General features: G+C 37.0%; 1 pseudogene across 1 annotated transcript in view; it reads right to left on the bottom strand.

Moving 5' to 3' along the window:
* LOC143239822 (stromal interaction molecule 1-like) overlaps window positions 1–19470 on the bottom strand; it is an 83296-nt pseudogene that overhangs the window by 48753 nt on the left and 15073 nt on the right. The window lies entirely within an intron of this gene.

Here is a 19470-nt window from a genome sequence, read left to right as displayed (position 1 = left end):
AACTGGGAAAGTGCAGAAAGCCCCAGTGCAGAACCGAAGTCCTTGATGATGAATAGGGTCCAGCATCTTTAAAGCCAATGGTCTGGCAGACCCATAGACCAATGATCCATAGTCGAGTTTCGATCGGATAAGAGCATGATATATTTTTAGCATAGAACGTTGATCTGATTCCCAAGTGGTGCAAGAGAGGACATGGTGGATGTTCAGTGCTCTTGTACATTTGACCCATAGCTTCTTGATGTGTGGTATAAAGATCAGCTTACGGTCAAAGATAAGTCCCAAGAACTTTGTCTCAGGGACCACAGGCAGCACAACTTCACCTATATGGAGTTCAGTATCAAGGTCAATACTCTGTTGGCGGCAAAAGTGCATGCAAATGGTTTTGGAGAGAGAGAAGTTAAAGCCGTTTGCTGTGGTCCACTTCACTAAATGATTGAGGGCAGTCTGTAGCTGCTGCTCAATATACCTCATGTTCAATGATTGACATGAGATGTGAAAGTCGTCAACATAAAGCCCGTTTGCAATAGTGTTTGTTTGTTTGCTTTGGAATTTCGCACAAAGCTACTCGAGGGCTATCTGTGCTAGCCGTCCCTAATTTAGCAGTGTAAGACTAGAGGGAAGGCAGCTAGTCATCACCACCCACCGCCAACTCTTGGGCTACTCTTTTACCAACGAACAGTGGGATTGACCGTAACATTATACACCCCCACGGCTGGGAGGGCGAGCATGTTTAGCGCGACGCGGGCGCGAACCCGCGACCCTCAGATTACGAGTCGCACGCCTTACGCGCTTGGCCATGCCAGGCCTTGCAATAGTGAGAGGGAGTTCTTCAGTGATGGCATCAATTTTTATACTAAAAAATGTGACACTCAGAACACAGCCCTGAAGGACTCCAAGTTCCTGTAAAAAAGAATGGGAAAGTGTTGAACCCACACGAACTTGGAATTTCCTGTCCATTAAATTGTTTAAATAAAAATGAGTAAATGGCCACGTAACCCATATATATGGAGGTCGAGAAAAATGCCATACCTCCATGTTGTATCTTAATTCTTCTCAATGTCAAAGAATATTGATACAAAATGTTGTTTGAGAAAGGCTTCTCTGATTGACGTTTCAAGTCGAATCAGGTGATCCATGGTGGATATCTGTCGTCGGAACCCACACTGGGTGGGTGAAAGGAGGTTGTTTGATTTGAGGAACCAAACAAGACGAGCATTAACCATCCTCTCTCAGGTCTTACAAAGACAGCTTATCAAAGCAATTGGATAGGAGTTTGAAGGAATCTTGGGATCCTACCCATGCTTAGAGAAAGGTAGGACAATAGTCTGGCGCCAGGAATCAGGAAAAAACATTTTCCTGCTAGATCCAGTTAAAAACAATCAGAAGAACAGCAAGAGAAGCAGGAGATAGATGTCGCAGCATTTTATAGAGTACATCATCAGGTCCAACTAATGTACTGCTAGACCAATGAAGGGCCAGTTTGAGTTCCACCAGTGTAAAGAGCCGATTATAGTTATAGAGACAATCAGCTAGAAAGGAAAGAGGTAATTGCTCTGCCCAAGTCTTGATGGCTAAGAAGGTGGAAGTAGAAGTAGAAGTGCTAGATACCCGGCAAAAGCTTTCACTTAGAGTATTGGCAAAGTCCCAGGTATCAGCTACTTCCTGACCATCATAGAACAAGATCGAGAGGGGGACAAAATTATATTGCCCACTGACCTTTCGAATCTTGTCCCATATGACTTTGGAACTGGTAGTGGAAGATATGCCGATTGTGAACTTAATCCAAGATTCCTTCTGGCTTTGACGTCTTACCCACCAAGCATGAGCACGAGCCTGCTAGAAAGCAATGTGGTTCGAGAGTGTGGGATATCTACATAAAGTATCCCAGGCTCGTTTTTGAGCCTTCCGTGCCATGTGGTAGGCAGGATTCCACCATGGACGAGGATATAGTAGAAATCGTGTTGAGGTTTTAAGAATACATTGAGCAGCTGCTTGTATAAAACAGTCAGATACTGCTGCCACACAGTCGTCTATCGATGGTTGACAGATGATGGTAGGATCAGGTTCTGCAAAAGCAGTGAAAGAAGGCCAGTTTGCCTGATCCAGCTTCCACTGGGGCATGCAGGTCGGGTGGCATCGACGACGGCCAGTCTCTCTCAAGTTTATAGAAAAATGATCACTGCCTCGTGGATTATTGTCAACCCTCCATGAGAAATGAGAGAATAATGAAGGGGAGCAAGTTGAGAAATTAATAGCAGTAAAGGACTGGCTAGTTGCATGGAAATTAGTAGAAGAACCAGTATTGAAAAGAGAAAGGTTGTAATCAGAGAACATATGCTCCACAGAGCGACCCCTCCTATCAATATCAACACTTTCCCAGATTTTGCTGTGAGCTTGTGAAACAATGTTAATAATATTAATAAATAAGTAAATTTTGATTTTATCTACAATAATGAAGTGGCTTTTTTCGCTTCTTTTCAATGTTTGGGTGGTCTTAACTACTGTACAGAAAAGTTTGAGTGTTGTTCCAAGAATAATTCTTTAGTAGAATTTGTCCGAATAGCCCACTAGAGTTTTAAGCAAATTCCTATGCGACCCCTTTACGAACTACTCGAGGGCTATCTGCGATAGCCATCTTTTATTTTAAAGTGACAGGTTAAAGGAAAGTCAGCTCGCTAGTCGACATCACCCACTGCCAATTAATTCTCGAACTACTCGTTACCAACGAAAAGCGGGATTGATTGTCATATTATATCAACCTCATGGCTGAAAGTGCGAACATATTCACAAAAGGGATTCGAACCCGCTTAGCACTCCAAAACATTCTCTACAAGTGTCACTCTGTCCTAAGCAGTTGCTGCCCATTTCATTTTCGTTTCTTTTTAGAGCAAAGCCACATAATGAGGTACCTGAACTCTGTCCACCACGGGGAATTGAACCCTGGAGTTTATCGTTAGAAGTCTACCGAGGAACTAAGTATGTAAATCAAGGTCTACAAATTTTGTGCAGCCTACACATGTTCTACGCCATTACAAGTCATAGTAGTTTGGATATGATCTCCATCGAAACAATACAATCTCGATATCTCACAGTCACATAGAAATGTTCAATATGGTACCATGTAGATTAAGGTGGATATGTGCTAGTGTTATAGAACTTGGAGTATCATATAATATTTTGCCAATCAATTTGTGAGGTACTTGGAAAATGTTCTACAATCCTGGAATTTATATTGCCTTATCTATATTCTGCAGTGTTGGTATGTGAATAAACCGTCCTTTAACACTCGAATATGGGTAATATAGATGCATTCTGCAAAACTGAAATAAACATTAACGTTTTTGTTTGTTTGGTGTTAAATAATACAAAGTTACACAATGGACTATCTGTGCTGTGTACACCATGGGAAGTCCAAACTTTAGTGTCATTAGCCCTCAGAATCGTGTATCTTTGCTCGAAATTCCAAAAAAAATCACAGAATTACCACTGAGTCACTGGGGTGTATAGGATAACAAGTGAATGTTCAATATTTAGAATATGGATTAGATAGACAGGCACTACAAGCCCGAAATGTTATATTTGTTGTAAAAATGTCCCATCACTACAATATGCACAACAAAACTTTAATTACAACGGATACGATTTGTGCTTTGTTTAATATCTATTTACTAGCTTCAGCCATATGACTAATAACCTCTATATCATTTTAATCTGAGAACTTGTTTTACATATTTAACGTACTCATCCTAATATCAAGCACACACATTGCTGCACCCTGAGAAAACTGTGTTTTCCTGTAGAGTGATAAGTACCACGCACAAGCCAACTTAAAAAGGTTTGATTGATAAACACGGTAATATACTCTTCAAAAAAAAAAAAAAAAGAAACGCAAAAGGCAAAATTTAAGACAAATTGTTAACAAGTTTATTCCGGGTAGTTCTGTATGACATGTGTGAAACTTTGCACATTCACTGCTGAACATCCAAAGTCTGCAAAGGCGAAGTCCACGCTCACTAGTTGAAGTTTAACGTCACTCAACGTCAATAACGACTATGCCCCCCGTGAGCATCAATAACTGCTTGGCATCTCCTGCCCATGGAAGCGATGAGATGACGAATCACATCCTGTATAATGGCTGTCCACTCAGCCTGCAAAGCTGCCGCAAGCTGAGGTAGAGTTCGCGGTTGAGGTTGTCGCCGTCGCAGACGTCGGTCCAACTCGTCCCAAAGATGTTCGATGGAGTTTAAATCTGGTGATCTGGAGGGCCAGGGAAGAACGTTGATGTTGTGGTGTCTCAAGAAGACAGTGGTGAGTCGGGCTGTGTGAGGACGGGCGTTGTCATGTTGAAAAACGTCGTTGACGTTCACCATGATGGGTTGCACATGGGGCCTAAGAATCTCGTAGACGGTTGCGTACGGTCTGATCAGAAATCCTACGCAGCCTTGATATGGTTGAGGCAGTAGACGTCGCAGTGGTGGTCCTATTCCGAAGGTGACGTAACCGGATGTAGCGATCTTGTGCGGGCATGGTCACACGAGGTCTGCCAGATCGTGGACGGTCACGAGTTGATCCATGTTGTTGGTGACGATTCCATAGCCTTGTGATGGTGCTTGGGTGGACATTCACAGCTCTGGCAACATCTGATCGAGATTCGCCTGCTTCCAAGCGACCAATGGCGTTGTAGCGTTGTGCTTCAGTCAGTCTTGGCGTAACTGTATTGCGTCTCGATGGCTTAACACTGAGCTATGGAAACCGAGAACCCGTCACTTTTATAGGGATTTTGCACATGTTGCACTTGCAGAACATGCAGATCTCTCAAACAAATTTATTGGACGCGAATGCGTTTTGGCGAAAAATCCTATGTATTCCTCCGTTTTCAAAGTGCACAACTTTTATTGTCATTTTGGTCTGACAATCAGTGCTTTAACACGTGTAACATCACTTACTCTGAGCTTGTAACGTTATTACATATATTTCTCTTTAAAATAAAAAAATATCCCTTTCGCGTTTCTTTTTTTGAATAGTATATATCCAACCTCACTTCAGTCACTTCGAAAAATGTCAGATTAAATTGTGTACATCAAATCTCAAACGTTCCCTCCACGTTTTATATCGGCATTTGCTCCACGTGGACACGCACTTACCGTCATTTAGTGTTCACTTCGCAATGATGTGACACTTCAAGACATATGCAGTACTGATGTTATCACGTCATTAATACATTTCTTTATCCTTAAGTAGAGTGATGTATGGTCGGTCAGACACACCTATATTTGTTTAATACAGTTTGTTTGATTGTTCTTATACAACAAGCAACATTGGGCTATCTCCTGGGCCTACGCTAGGAATTGAACCCCGGAATTTAGAATTGTAAGTCTGTAGACTTACCGCTGTTCCACCTGGACACAGTTTGTTGATAAAAACTTATTAAATCAAAGATATCCTACTACCGCAAGAACATACGAGTTTCTCAATATTATTGAAAGTACGTAAATAAGTTATCAAGTTTTTTTGTTGTTATTTAGTATTACAGCAAGTATGTAGTTTAAAGAGGTTCGTCAAAGCTGACCTTCCAAACTGGGGTGTTCTAGAATTTGTTTATTCCCCTTTGACTCGCTTGTGAACATTGATATCAAACTATCATGGGAACAGTAAATAAGCAAGTATAAGTATAAATGTTTAATTTTCAGGCTTTAGATTAGTCAAGTTAATAGGTATGATGATAATCTGAGTAAACATGTTAGTAATAAGGTTGCAAAGCCCGCTAAATTCGCTCTCTCTGTGGAGAGATCGAGTTACCAAACATCAAGGTGCTTAGAGGTTATATGCATCCTGCTCTAGTAATTAAAAGTTAATATATTAGAGTAACCATTGTCAACGAGGAATGATATTAAACTTAACTTACATTTTGAGAAGTTTTGTGGTCAGAAGAATATGTGAACTTTATGCACCAATTTAATGAACACACTAAATAAACATTCGTTCTCTCAAAGGCTCATTGTGCATATGTGGGCATCTTGTACATAACTTTGTAATCAAATACACCTTCTACGTAAAATATTTTCTCAACCCAAACGAGCCGTTTTTGCATATAAATTTCTCAACAAGTGAGTTTCTCGACATCATTGATCACCAAATACACCTTTAACTTTCCACATTACTCTTGATGATTCACTCTTGTTGGTAGTGAATAGACATATAAGTGGGGAGAATTATTTTGTTCTCAGTGACATTTTTAATATTATGCTTTTCGATCTACAGTTTTATATGCACTTCAGAATCAATCAACAAGGTTTTTAGCGAACTAAAATACTATATTACACTGTGGTTCTATGTATACATATTTTCTTTCACAAATTCAATAACTGTCGACAATAGGAGACATGCTATACTTTCAGACCTTTTCTACTTCTGTGTTTTAACTGTGTTCACTTGGCCCTAACACTTAATTATTACATGATCTGACACACACACAGAATAACAGGCCAAAACAGTTATATGAACACTACATTCCAATCACTATAAGTAGCGTACTATCCTCTATAGTCAGGTTAAACGCTGAGAGCTAACAAATTAACGAAACCTAAATGTTTAATATTTTTGTTCAAATTCAATAACAGACTGGAGGAAGCTTTAGAACTGAAATACTGTCGTCCTTAATTCTGAACTATGACAAGTTGAAAGGCAGCTAACCGGTATCATCCCGAAGTCATAAGGGCTTTCTTTGTCCGGTTATTCTACTCCTGTAACATGTCTGTCACATTTGTAATAAAGTTCTTCGCTAAGAATGCCAAATGACATCAAGTTTTGGATTCTGGAACCCTCGTTTCGCAACTCGACACGATAAGCACTCATCTACGTTCATTTTCTAGTTTTAAAAGAGTTATTTATTTGTTGTTGTGGTGATCACTTTAATTTTAAATACAGTTTACGGATAACTGTGTCGCAATGCTAAATGATGATGCTGTATTTAAAATGGTGAACATAAGAAAACCACAGTGCCACATGGCATATCTTCTTCGAGTATCCGATTCTAAGGTGAGAAGATTGTGAACTTAATATGAGAAAAGGTATCGGGGGAGGTCAACTACGCCACATAATAGTCATTATCTGCATAACATGACCTCTAGAAACTGTAAGTCTACTGAATACGAACTTCGGGAAAGAAACTGGAGTGATTATTGATAGAGAGCGTAGATCTTAAGTACAAGAAAACCTCTTTCAGCTCTGTAAGTGATTACGTCTTATACTGAATTTTTATCGAAGGAAATTTACTGTTAGACGCTGTACTGATGTCGTAGAAGATCCAGATGTGTGTCCCTCGTGAGTTCAAATCGGACTACACATTCTGGATGATTCCTAGTGTCATACTGCTAGGATTCCGATAGACTTCTTTGATTATCCAACAGGAAGTTTTGAGTAATTCTTATAAAACACATCTAATGCCTCATAGACTGACATATACATCAATGCCATTAACCAAGTACATGACCTGAGGAAGCAAAAAAGTAATTATTTTAACATAAAAAAGTTGAAATTAGATTAAGTTATTTGCTGTCATCGTTGAATGAACTGTTTAAACGGTTAAGATGTGTTTGTTTGAAGTTAACCACAAAGCAATACAATAGGCTATCTGGCCTATATCCACAACGGGTATAGAAATCCGGACTCTAGCGTTGTATGCCCGCAGACATGCTGCTATGCCATTTGGGGGGGGGACTAAAACTATTTTTTTGTGGCTGCCAACTTATGTTACGTTAGCGCGTCACATTCCTATCTTTATAGGATTCGATTTGTTGTTTTTGTAGCAAAATCACAGTAAGTTACTCGCTGTCCACCGCAGGGAATCGAACCCCGTATTTTAGCGTTGTTATTTCATACATTTACCGCTATCCCACCGGTAGACTTGGAATTCGACACTAGTAATGATCGTAATACGCAGATCTATAACAACAGTGGTCTGTCGTTAAATCTTTCAAAACGTAAAGAGACGAACTGTTTCTTTTTTTTATATCCTGGCTTGCGAAACATTTCTCATATTTCAGTATTAACAGAACAAGTCTTCCTTATCAACACTGATTCACAATGTTCATTATACGCTTCGAAAAGATGTTATCATATTATCAGTTGATAAGTACGCTTCGAAAAGATGTTATCATATTATCAGTTGATAAGTACGCTTCGAAAAGATGTTATCATATTATCAGTTGATAAGTACGCTTCGAAAAGATGTTATATTATCAGTTGATAAGTACGCTTCGAAAAGATGTTATCATATTATCAGTTGATAAGTACGCTTTGAAAAGATGTTATCACATTATCAGTTCATAAAGCTCAAGAGCAAAAATTCACTTACTAATATACCGCAGTATGTTAAGATCTACAACAAATGTAATAAGTGTTTTTTTTGTGTTTTTGGTTACATGATAAAACGACACTCGTTTACAGCATCCATCATGCACTAAAATGTTTTATTCTCGTTGTTCTAAAAATTCCATTTCAACAGAGAGAGAGAGAAAAATGAATAAAAACATTAGATACGGTTTCATGCAAGTTGCGATCTATAGTTAAATATTTATATCCGTGGCAACTATTTCAACAAGAATATTTTAAGTCACAAGCTCCAACTTACTGTTTTTATTTGAACTCTTTCTGAAATGACGTATGAACAGACGTCACAAAAGCAACACACACGTCAACCATTGTCTCTACCAAGCTGCAGCATATAGACACTTTCATCTTGAACTGTTACTTGTACAAATCAAAAGAAAAGCAAAAAATTATTTCACGATCAATATTCAACGTATTATTTGACTGAAATGAAACAGTCCTTAAACACTCGTCACAGATTCATTGTCATTAATTAAAAGCATATAACTGAAAATGACGTCATACATGGCTCTTTCAAAATAAAAATTAGGATTCGTTGTGTTTAGGCATTAGTCGTACAACAACCATAAAATATTGAATTCGATGGTAATAAAAATTTAACCGTTTTATTTCTGTCTGACGAGCTACGTCATTACTGCTACATTATGTCTTTACAATGATCATGTATACTATTTTGCCAGTTGTTTACAGCTACTTGGATTTCATGGTGGAAAGCAGAATTTGCGTTCAAGGTTGATAAGTCGTAACTTGTTTGTGTTTAAACACAAAATTAAATAATGGTTATCCATGTTGTGCCCACTGCAACCATTGTACCCTAATTTTAACGTAATAAGTTCTCAAACTTACCATTGAGCCACATAGGGCGTATTGAACAAGCAAAAAAAGAAAAAAAACAAAGAAGTGAAATAAATCATTAAATTGAATTTTTTCTCTCTTAGCAAACCGTGGTTAATGATAAAATGACAGCTTCTTTATTTACACTTGTAACACAGATGCCACAATTTTTAAATTGCATCAAACGTACAGTTTAAAGACAATCCATGTAGTGATGCATGTACTCATTATGTTTTCAAAAAAAATATTTTAAGCTACTTTATAACCACGATTAATCCATTTCACTGATTCACCTACCAACTTTCTTACATACCAAACATTTAATAACCCCATCTTCCCTGCAAAGAAAACGGACTGATGAACTTTCTTCATTGTCCTCACTCGCATGATACGTTTTTTGTTTTGTTTTCTCAAGGTCAACCCACCAAATTAAGTTTTGAAACGAGAATAAGTTAAGAAATAAACTGATAGGTATGCGGGAAAAAAAATGGCATATCTTAATATCCTAGATACGAGAATATATGTAGCATTCACAAAGCAAACGAAGGAGTTTATGATCCAAATGACCAAATATTTCTTCCGCTTCGTGTTATACTTTTAACAGTTAGACTGCAGGGGTTCCCAACCTTTTGGCACTCGCGACCCCTTACCTAAAAGTTTGAAACCCTACTTGTGACCCCCTACTTAGGGCTTACTATCAGCAGCTTAATTTTTCTTTTATTTTCTGTGAAGGAGAGGGAAAGAAACATCTAAAAATATTTAAAAATTCTGTAATTATTTATTAGCAAATTAAATCACATTGGTCCAACCTGAATTCACAAAAAGAACATATATTTCTTAAAATAATATTAACATAGGTTTGAACAGCTATCCAACCCAGCTAGTGAGATGCCTGATGTTGCATTTCAGCAGCAAGCTTTGAAATTCGTGGCCGAGAGTTTGTTAGAGCCAGTCTCATGTCATCTTCAACATCCAATCTGTTTCTATTCTTTGTTTTTATATTGACAAAAGTGGAAAATCCTGCCTCACACAAGTAGGTAGAAGCAAATGGAACAAGGACAGGTAAAGCTATCATGCTGACTTTGGAGTATGACTGATACATAGCGCACAAGAACGGAGTCACGGATTTCACCTTGAAGAGATCACGAGCTGAAAAGTCGTTCCTTAGACCCAGAAATTCATCTTGGATATCATCTGGGATGCTGGTTACATCAATTTCAGTACAAAATGGGTTCCTTACCAAGGCCTCCTGTTCCTGTGATAGCTCAGGGAAGTAACGCTCGACTTCCTTTTCTAGAGACTGAAGATGTTCGGTAATCTCATCCTTGAGGAACTGATCCAGTTGGATCTGAGACTCATCCGTCACTCCACAAAGTTTTTCAAATATAGCGATGTTTCTAAGACTGGTTTTCCGACACCAGTTCTGCAGTTTGGAAACAAAGGCCCGAAGACTATCTTGAAAAAGGAGAACATGTGTTTCCCTTCCTTGAAGCTTCAAATTGAGCTTGTTCAGCTGGTCAAAAATGTCGGCTAGGTACGCAACCCTTTTATTCCATGCTTCATCTTCGAAGTGAGCTACAAGATCTTTCCTTTCTTGAGTCTCCAAGAATAGCTTTATTTCATCTTTCATTTCAAAGACACGATTAATAACGTTTCCTTTCGACAACCAACGTACTGCTGTGTAGAAGAGAAGGACTTCGTGGTCAACATTCATGTCTTTGCATAGTTCTTTGAATAGGCCAGTGTTGAGTGCTTGAGTCTTCACATAATTTACAATTTTGATTACAGATTCAAGCACTTCCTGCAGAGAGAGTCTTACTGGCGAGAGCATATCGGTGAATCATGCAGTGGATGCCCTTTGCTTGAGGTGATAGCTTCTTCACTCTCGACTGGAATCCTGATTTCGATCCCAGCATAGCCGATGCCCCATCCGTACAAACCCCCACACACGTTTTCCCATTGAAGATCTTCGTCTTGAAAAAAGTTGAAACTTTTTCCATGACATCATCAGCTTTTGTTGTGGTTTCAAGTGCACTGCAGAATAAGAATTCGTCTTTGATGTCACCTGAATTAATGTATCTCACAAAAAACTGAGAACATGAACTTACATCTGTTGACTCGTCGAGCTGAAAGGAGAACAAAGGGGAACCCTTGATTTCAGTCAAAACCTGTTCCTTCACATCCATAGACATTTTAGAAATGCGCCTCTGTATAGTATTATTTGACAGGGATACTTGCTGCATCTTATTTGCACTGGCTTCTCCAAGAATAAGATTTACTGCTTTCATCATGCAGGGTTTAAGAAGTGTTTCTCCAATTGTGTGAGGCTTTTTTTGTTTAGCAATTTCGAATGCAATCTCATATAAAGCTTCCACTACGGCTGCACTCTGCTGCTGAAACGACCCACTTCTATCGATTCTTTGGCTTTTAAGACACCGTTCATGCCGTTTGAAGAAATCCAAACCCTTCTTTGCGTGTTCTGGATGTTTCGTCTCGAGATGACGCTTGAGTTTTGATGGTTTCATTGACTCTGCACTCAGGACAGCATGGCACAAAACACACTGTGGTTTCTCGATGCCGTAGTTGGCGAGCACAGTGATTAAGCCAATGTTGAGGTAGCATTCTAAGTATCTGCGCCGTTTAGCCATGGACACAACTCACCTCTACTGCTTACTTATCTCCTTGTTAAAATAAAATAAAAATGTTAAATGATGAACGCTTTGGCAACTGTAGATCTTACACTGACTACTTGTGAGGGGTGCAGGTAGAGTAATGATGGGGTAAGTATTGGGAGGGAAGGGAACGTGGCCAGTCGCGCAATTCGTCATCCACCAATCAGCAACGGACATGTGACTCACGTGTCGACAGCGAGCGCGCACACACACTTAATCACAGCTAAACAGACACACAAGCATACGTACATGCGCGTGCACTCACATACTCGCTACTCACTAGTACACATACATACAGTTGCAGACACATACACATTCACTCACAGTCACGCATACATACACCCATAATATCACCTAATGACATTGAACTAACGTAGCACACGTTTTGCTTTGCACCGAAACAAAAAAAATGTAAGAGCATGAAAATGTAATTGATGAAGTAAAATTAATGTTATCCCATGCTACTTCTAAGTTGCTACGCGACTCCCCCTCCAAGGCTTCGCGACCCCTTGGGGGGTCGCGACCCACCGGTTGGAAACCCCTGAGTTAGAGGGTCTCATTTTATATGATAGCTTTCTAGATAACTCGTAGATTTCAATTTCTTTGTTCAAAAGATTTATCGTAATATGGAGTTGAGGACTTAGTTTTCATGGTAGTATTAATCTCATTTCGGAGCTGTTGAATTTATGAAATATCACTACCAGATTTGTCTTTAACACTCAGGCCTGGGATGGCCAGGTGATTAAGACACTCGACTCGTAATCTGAGGGTCGCGGGTTCGATTCTCCATCATACCAAACATGCTTGCCTTTTCAGCCGTAGGGGCGTTATAATGCATCGGTCAATCCCACTATTCGTTGGTAAAAGAGTAATCCAAGAGTTGGCGGTGGGTGGTGATGATTAGTATTATACTGCTAAATTAGGGCCGGCTAACGCAGATAGCCCTTGTGTAGCTTTACGCGACAATTTCAAATCAAAATTTAACACACTTTGATTTATTTTTCTTTACTCTAATTTGAAGATCTTTGACCAGAAAGAATGTCAACAAAGGATTTTTCGCCAACTTTATAATTTTAACTTCAGAAGACATGACATAAAAGTTTTTACCACTTTCAACATTTGTTTTTGTTTGTTTTTTTGGGTTCTGCAGGAACGCAATTTTAACTATATACGTTCTTTGTCTTTTCTTTGTCCCATTCCTGCTTGAAAATGATTTGAAACCCCTTTAGCCAGATCCTGCAGGTTGTTGAAGAGGCATTTCAAAGCTCTCTCGTTTCCCAATAATGTTGCTTTTTTTTCCCCAAGAGCCTCTACAGTCATTTTTATTGCTTGTAATATTGATTCGTGCAGTGTAATTGTTTCCATCATCCCACAAATTGGAAATTTTCAAATCTTTCAGTGCAGCAATTATACAATACATTAAAAAAAAAGTTCGGTCATTAATTCTATGCTGTTTCACCTTGTTTTACAACCTTACAGCAGCTACAATTCCCTTTTATGGTTTGTTTGGTTTGTTTTCAATTTCGCGCAAAGCTACACAAAGGCTATCTGCGCTAGCCATCCCTAATTTAGCAGCATAATACTAGAGGGAAGGCAGCTAGTCATCACCACCACTCGCTAAACCATGGGCTACTCTTTTATCAACGAATAGTGGGATTGACCATCACATTATAAAGCCTCCACGGCTGTATGGATGAGTTTGTTCGGTATGACGAGGATTCGAACCCGCGACCCTCAGATTACGAGTCGACCACCTTAACCACCTGGCCATGCCGAGCCTGCACGGTGAGTTGTTGAATCCATTAATTTCTATTTCTGTGCTAGCATATTCTCCTTCAGATACTGGATAATTTTTAACAGTTTCTTACATTCCTTAATCTAAAGCCGTACAAGACGCGTGAGGGCCATGACAGGCACCAGGTTTCGCCATTTTGAAAAAAAAAATCACACTCGCTTCAATTTTTTATATGAGGCCAAGATATCCAATTCATAAATTTTCTGTTGTGTAGAAATAATTAACGATTTTTCGTTCAAAGGCTGTTCGATTATTTATTATTTCATATTGATATTTATATTTTTAAAATTATTAAGCGCCAGCAAAAATACCACAAATATTAACATTTTATTAATTTTCGAAGACAAAATTTTTAGAAACATACTTGAGAATTCTCGCTGAATTTCCCGGGATCCTCACTTATTTAATGTAAGAATTGCTTTCCATAGACGAGAGAAGCAGAAATTATTCGTGAAGCCAAAAAAGGAAATATTATGGTTCAAAGGACTAAAAATGTTCTTAATTTAAAATTTTCTAGTGCAGAGGAGGAAAATTAATTATCTCGTGCAGAACTGTTTCCCTATCGCAGACCCAAAAATCAACTTTTTTCAGGCACAATTACAGTTGAGAAAATGCCTTAGGGAAATTTTAGCCAGTAAACATTAACTATAAAGAAATTTGTCAGTTATTTTCCATCCCTATTGATATCACAGACTATCGTAAAGTGAACAGAAAAGTTCAGATATCAATCATTTCTTTAAAATATTTAGTTCATGTGTAAAAGGATAAATTTGATTTAAAAAAAAACAACAGTAGATAAATTAAAGTTTTGTCATTCTTCACTGCTTTTGGACTTTTATATTACTTCTTAATATATATGTATGTAAAATTTACTGATAAATCTGCTAAGGGGAAAAAATATGTATAACGGAGTCCAGCATAACGACAAAAGTTAAAATGTTAAAATTTTAGACTGTCTTTCATTGACAACAGCATCATCTTACTACATCAATCTACAAAAAATTCACTCAAACCAACACAAATGTATACTTCAAGTCTAATCGTCAACACTCTTTAAATAAAAGCATCATTAACTATCTCTATGATCGAACCACAAAAGCCCTAACCATCATCATTCTTCCATTCATTCCAAAGTTATGTTCAAACGTAAAAGGATACGCACGAAGTTTAATATTCACGCGCACTTCAGATCTGACAAAACCTATAGAAATATTATCTCTTAAACCAAACATAAAAAATTAAAGAGTATTATCTACTAGAAATTGTGCTCAAGTGACAAAGACGTATATTGGAGATCAACTGAACCATGAAACACAGAGTAAAGGAACATCAATAAGTTTATAGAAGCCTTTTATTCCAAAATTCATCAAATACCCATGAATCGCGTCAAGACATAGATTAGAGTCCAATATTGTCTCTCCCTGAACAACAAACAGAATAAGCATCATGTAATGCATTAATGCGGTTCATGCTCCCGAGAAGTTTGGATGACATGGAACCTCATAATCAAGGAACACGAAACTTTATAGTCCAGTTGTATTCTTTCACATTTCAATTCGTTTTTACACGTCTGAATTCCATTAACCAAGTTCTCATTTACACGTAAATGGCGTTTTATTGGCATCTAGGTCATTACTTGATACAATTATAAAAGACTTTTGAGGGATAAATATAATTATTCTTGCCTTTAGGAAATGTATGCATTTATTTCTGATTAAAAAAAAAGCCAAAAGGTATTTTCTTGTGACCTTTTTCTGACTAAATGTCTAATAAGTAACTCTAAGTGCTTGATTACTGATGGTAACAGTACACATTATGTTGTGTTCTGACTTTTATCTCCTTCACCCACCAATTTCTTTATCAGGTGGATTCCAAGGCGTTTTTTCTTTACCACTGCTTCGATCCCTGTTGATGGATGTTCACCAAATTTTGGCATGAAGATTTGTTGGGTCCATGCGAAGAGGTATGCAAATATACGGTTTCACATATTTTTATTGCGATTTTGCGTTTTTTTTAATTAAATATAAAGAAAGGAAATTTTCATGTCCTAAAATAACCTTTCTTTAATCACGATTTTACATAACTTCCGTTCAAGTTAACATTAGAACTAATTTCAGGACTTTTCAACTGACTTAGAACCACGGTAGTTTTTTGGTTTTATTTGCATCAAGACGGTAATAGTCAAGAAGATTTTGGTTTAGGTTGTTTTGAATTTCGCACAAAAATTACACGAGGACTATCTGCACTAGCTATCCATAATTTATTCGCGATGACGAGAAATCTACTTGAAGTAAAAATGTATCTCAGGACGTCTGATATGGATATTAAGGTCGAAACGTTGTTCTTTGCTTTATTAGTAAGTGTTAATACACATACCAGCCGTCCTGAGATACATTTATCCATAATTTAGTAGTGATATACTATGCATAGTATATCAATAGGTTTGAACCTCAAAGTTGAAAAGGCGAACATTTTCGGTGACAGGAATTTAAACCCACGACCCTCAGATTACGGGTCGAGCACCCTAACCACCAGCCTAAGTCAGGCTTGGTCAACAAGTGATAATAAAAACAAAAAAACATGACCTACAAGGTGTTATATTTAAATTCCTCTGTACGAAATGTTTTATCAATACTAAGTATAAAACAGTCGCCAAAGCGTCTAGCACTTGTTGTGTACACAAAATAAGTCTGCATATAGTATTTTAAGTAAGCATGAGAGGCGTTTCTTAAGTTCTGATCTAAAAAGTTATAAAAAAAAACCCACTTGAGGTATACGCTGCTCACTGCTATTCTTCACAGATGTATCCTATGTATAAAATATTTGACCTGAATGATTACACTTGTTAATCGTTGAGCCTCTTCTTGAAACTGAAACATTGAAATCAGCAAAAGCTGTATTAGTTTACACTCGGAAGTATAGACAAACTTCTCAAACAACAAGGGCATAAGAAGTAGCGCTTACAAACCTTATGTCGCTACGTCCTCAACATGAAAAATAAATAAATAAAAACTCAGAAATTCACTGGAGCGTGACCAAAACCTAACCAGTTCCATACATTCTCAATACAATTGATAAAACATAAATGTAACAATGAAACCTTAAGATATCGCGTTCTCAATATTTCTTTTCGGACTGACGGTAAAGCCATTTTATTATCCCACTCCCAAACGTGCAAGAGGCAGTGGACAAAGATTCGTAGCAAATGAATAATAAAAAGACAAATATCTTAGTGTTAAACAAAGATTAAGTTTTGAGAACTACATTACTTTTCTCTGTAAACCAAGATGGTTTTCTAGGCCCTTTAAAATATTACGTCTGTTGTAACACTGGAGACCTAGTAGCTGAGTGGTATTTTTGAGGGCTAAAACACTAAAAATCGGGTTTCTATAGCCGTAAAGAACAGAACACACATAAAATTTTATACGCAGTTAAAGATGAATATTTTTCACATACATCTTGTTACAATGTACAATAATCCCTACTGTACCAAAATATAAATCTTGATGAAAAATTATTATAAGAAAAAAACAAAACAACAAAGTATATCTTTCTCAGCGTAGCCTGCCGGAAGTTAAAAACCACGCCGTGTAAGTGATTTAGAACATAGGAAACAACATGTACACATTACGATAACTGTAGAAAGAAAGTCGGGAGTAATTAGTCTATTCCTGGTGAAGTGTGATGTCCTCATAAGATGATACATTTTGTTTAATGTTTTACTTCTTCCCCCCGTGCTTCACTCAACCGAAATGGTCACTGAGCTTGCACTAGTATTTGTGTATAGCTTTATTATTAATTTACTTAAAGATCTCTTAATTGAACACCGTTTTTCATAAAGTATACAAAGAAAAAAACTCTTAAAAATGGATGGCTAATAAATATTATTCCTTCAAAAACGATACATAACAAGATAATATGGATGACATTTGCATCTTACCTACTTAACAGCACAAGCACAAAAATAGGACACATTAAACCAAATTAAGACTAAATAGTTATATATATTAATAAATGACAATCCTTGTCTGTGTTAGTATATAGGGACGATATAAATGCCATCTCTACTATCTTGTCTTTGATGGATTGATATTAGCCATCTCTGCATTTACTTCCTGTTTTGAAAATTTTTCTTGCTTTTTTTGTTTTTTAATGCAGTGTTTCAATAGATATAGGAAGGTTGTACTTATAGCTGAGTTCTAAATACAACGAGGTTCCAACTGCAACATTCATTGTTTATTTATTATTGTTTGGTAATTCCGGTTTCACTCTGTACTCAAGCTTTATAAAGGAACAAATTTTTGTAAGAAGGCTAACTTCAAAGGGTAATGATAACATTGTTCGCACTAGAATTATGATTTTAAAAATAATAACCAATTATTAATAATACTCACAAAAGTAGAAACTACATTTGAAACTATGTCACTTCAGTGGAATTGGTTGACACCATTGTTTTGGTTTCTAAATTATCAGGTAATAAAAAAAACAAAGAAAAACAAGAAATTTAAGCTTTTCGTTACAATATTTACAAACACTACCAAAACTTGTGACTCAGTTATTACATTACAGCTATTGTTATAAAAGGAAACATTGTATAGTATTGTAAAGTTCTGATGACCTATTGAGCATATACTGCTAACTGCTATTCTTCACAGATGTATCTTATATATAAAATATCTGACCCGAATTATTACACTTGTTAATGAACAATCCAAACAATTCCTACACAGACAGTGTTTCCACCTGCCTGATGACATAAAACTATCATACAAAAATTTAGCGCACAAAAGTTAGCGATCAGACATTTTCAATGATGATACTTTCAATTATGAATCACATGACTAATTTTTAGTTACTTTAACGTTTCTAACTCCTTTAATAAATTTAGGTACACACGTGGGTTTAACTATCATTTATAACTATTATTATTTGTTTTAATGCAAAGTGCAAAAAGATAAACAATGAAGAAACAAAGGATACTGGTTTTCTGCAACTGAATACATAGGAGATATGTATATTTGTGCAAATAACTACTAATAAACAGATAAATCCTGCAACTTACACATACCACTTCAGTAAACAACAGAGCAACATTTTACCGTTTACAGATGTACAAAAACTATCCCAAAAACGATTGTGTAAAATAACGTGAACATCCTGTTAGAAGCACAAACGTAAATGTTTGTTCAGGTCTTTTGGTTAATCAGTCACTGGTAGGGCACCATAAATAAAGAAATAGATAAATCAGCACTAAACATAAACATTTCTAGGATTCTATTTCTCAGTTTAATTTAGTCTTAAGACAACTTGTAGATAATCGTTTCAAAAGAGAGTTTGACCTGATATTTTATTTTCTAGTGCATATACTTACAAACATAAGTGCTGTAACCTACTACATACAAATCTTTCCAGGCAATATGACAAGTGACATTAAATCTATAACTAAAGAAAGACAAAACTAATAATCCAGGTGCACTTGCTCCCCTTGTGGATGTCTATGTTTGTTGCTCATTTTTGATAAAACATACACTGCTGGTCAAGATCTTAAGACCAATGAACATGAAGAAAAAATATGCATTTTGCGTTGTTAGACTCAACCACTTATTTGAGTAGAGCTTCGAAAGATGGAAAGAAGAAAAGGAAAAATAAAAAAAAAACTTTTTAGCATTTAATAGGGTAAATGTGAACACTATGAAATTAGCCTAAATACTAGCTGGTCAAAAGTTTAAGACCATACTGAAACGAAGCGTTAATCGGTAAACACGTAACGAAGTTTGG

Source organism: Tachypleus tridentatus, chromosome 13 (genome assembly GCF_004210375.1).
Source record: "Tachypleus tridentatus isolate NWPU-2018 chromosome 13, ASM421037v1, whole genome shotgun sequence".
Lineage (NCBI taxonomy): Eukaryota > Metazoa > Arthropoda > Merostomata > Xiphosura > Limulidae > Tachypleus > Tachypleus tridentatus.
Note: the sequence above shows the minus strand (reverse complement) of the source record. Positions and strands in the feature narration are given on the sequence as shown.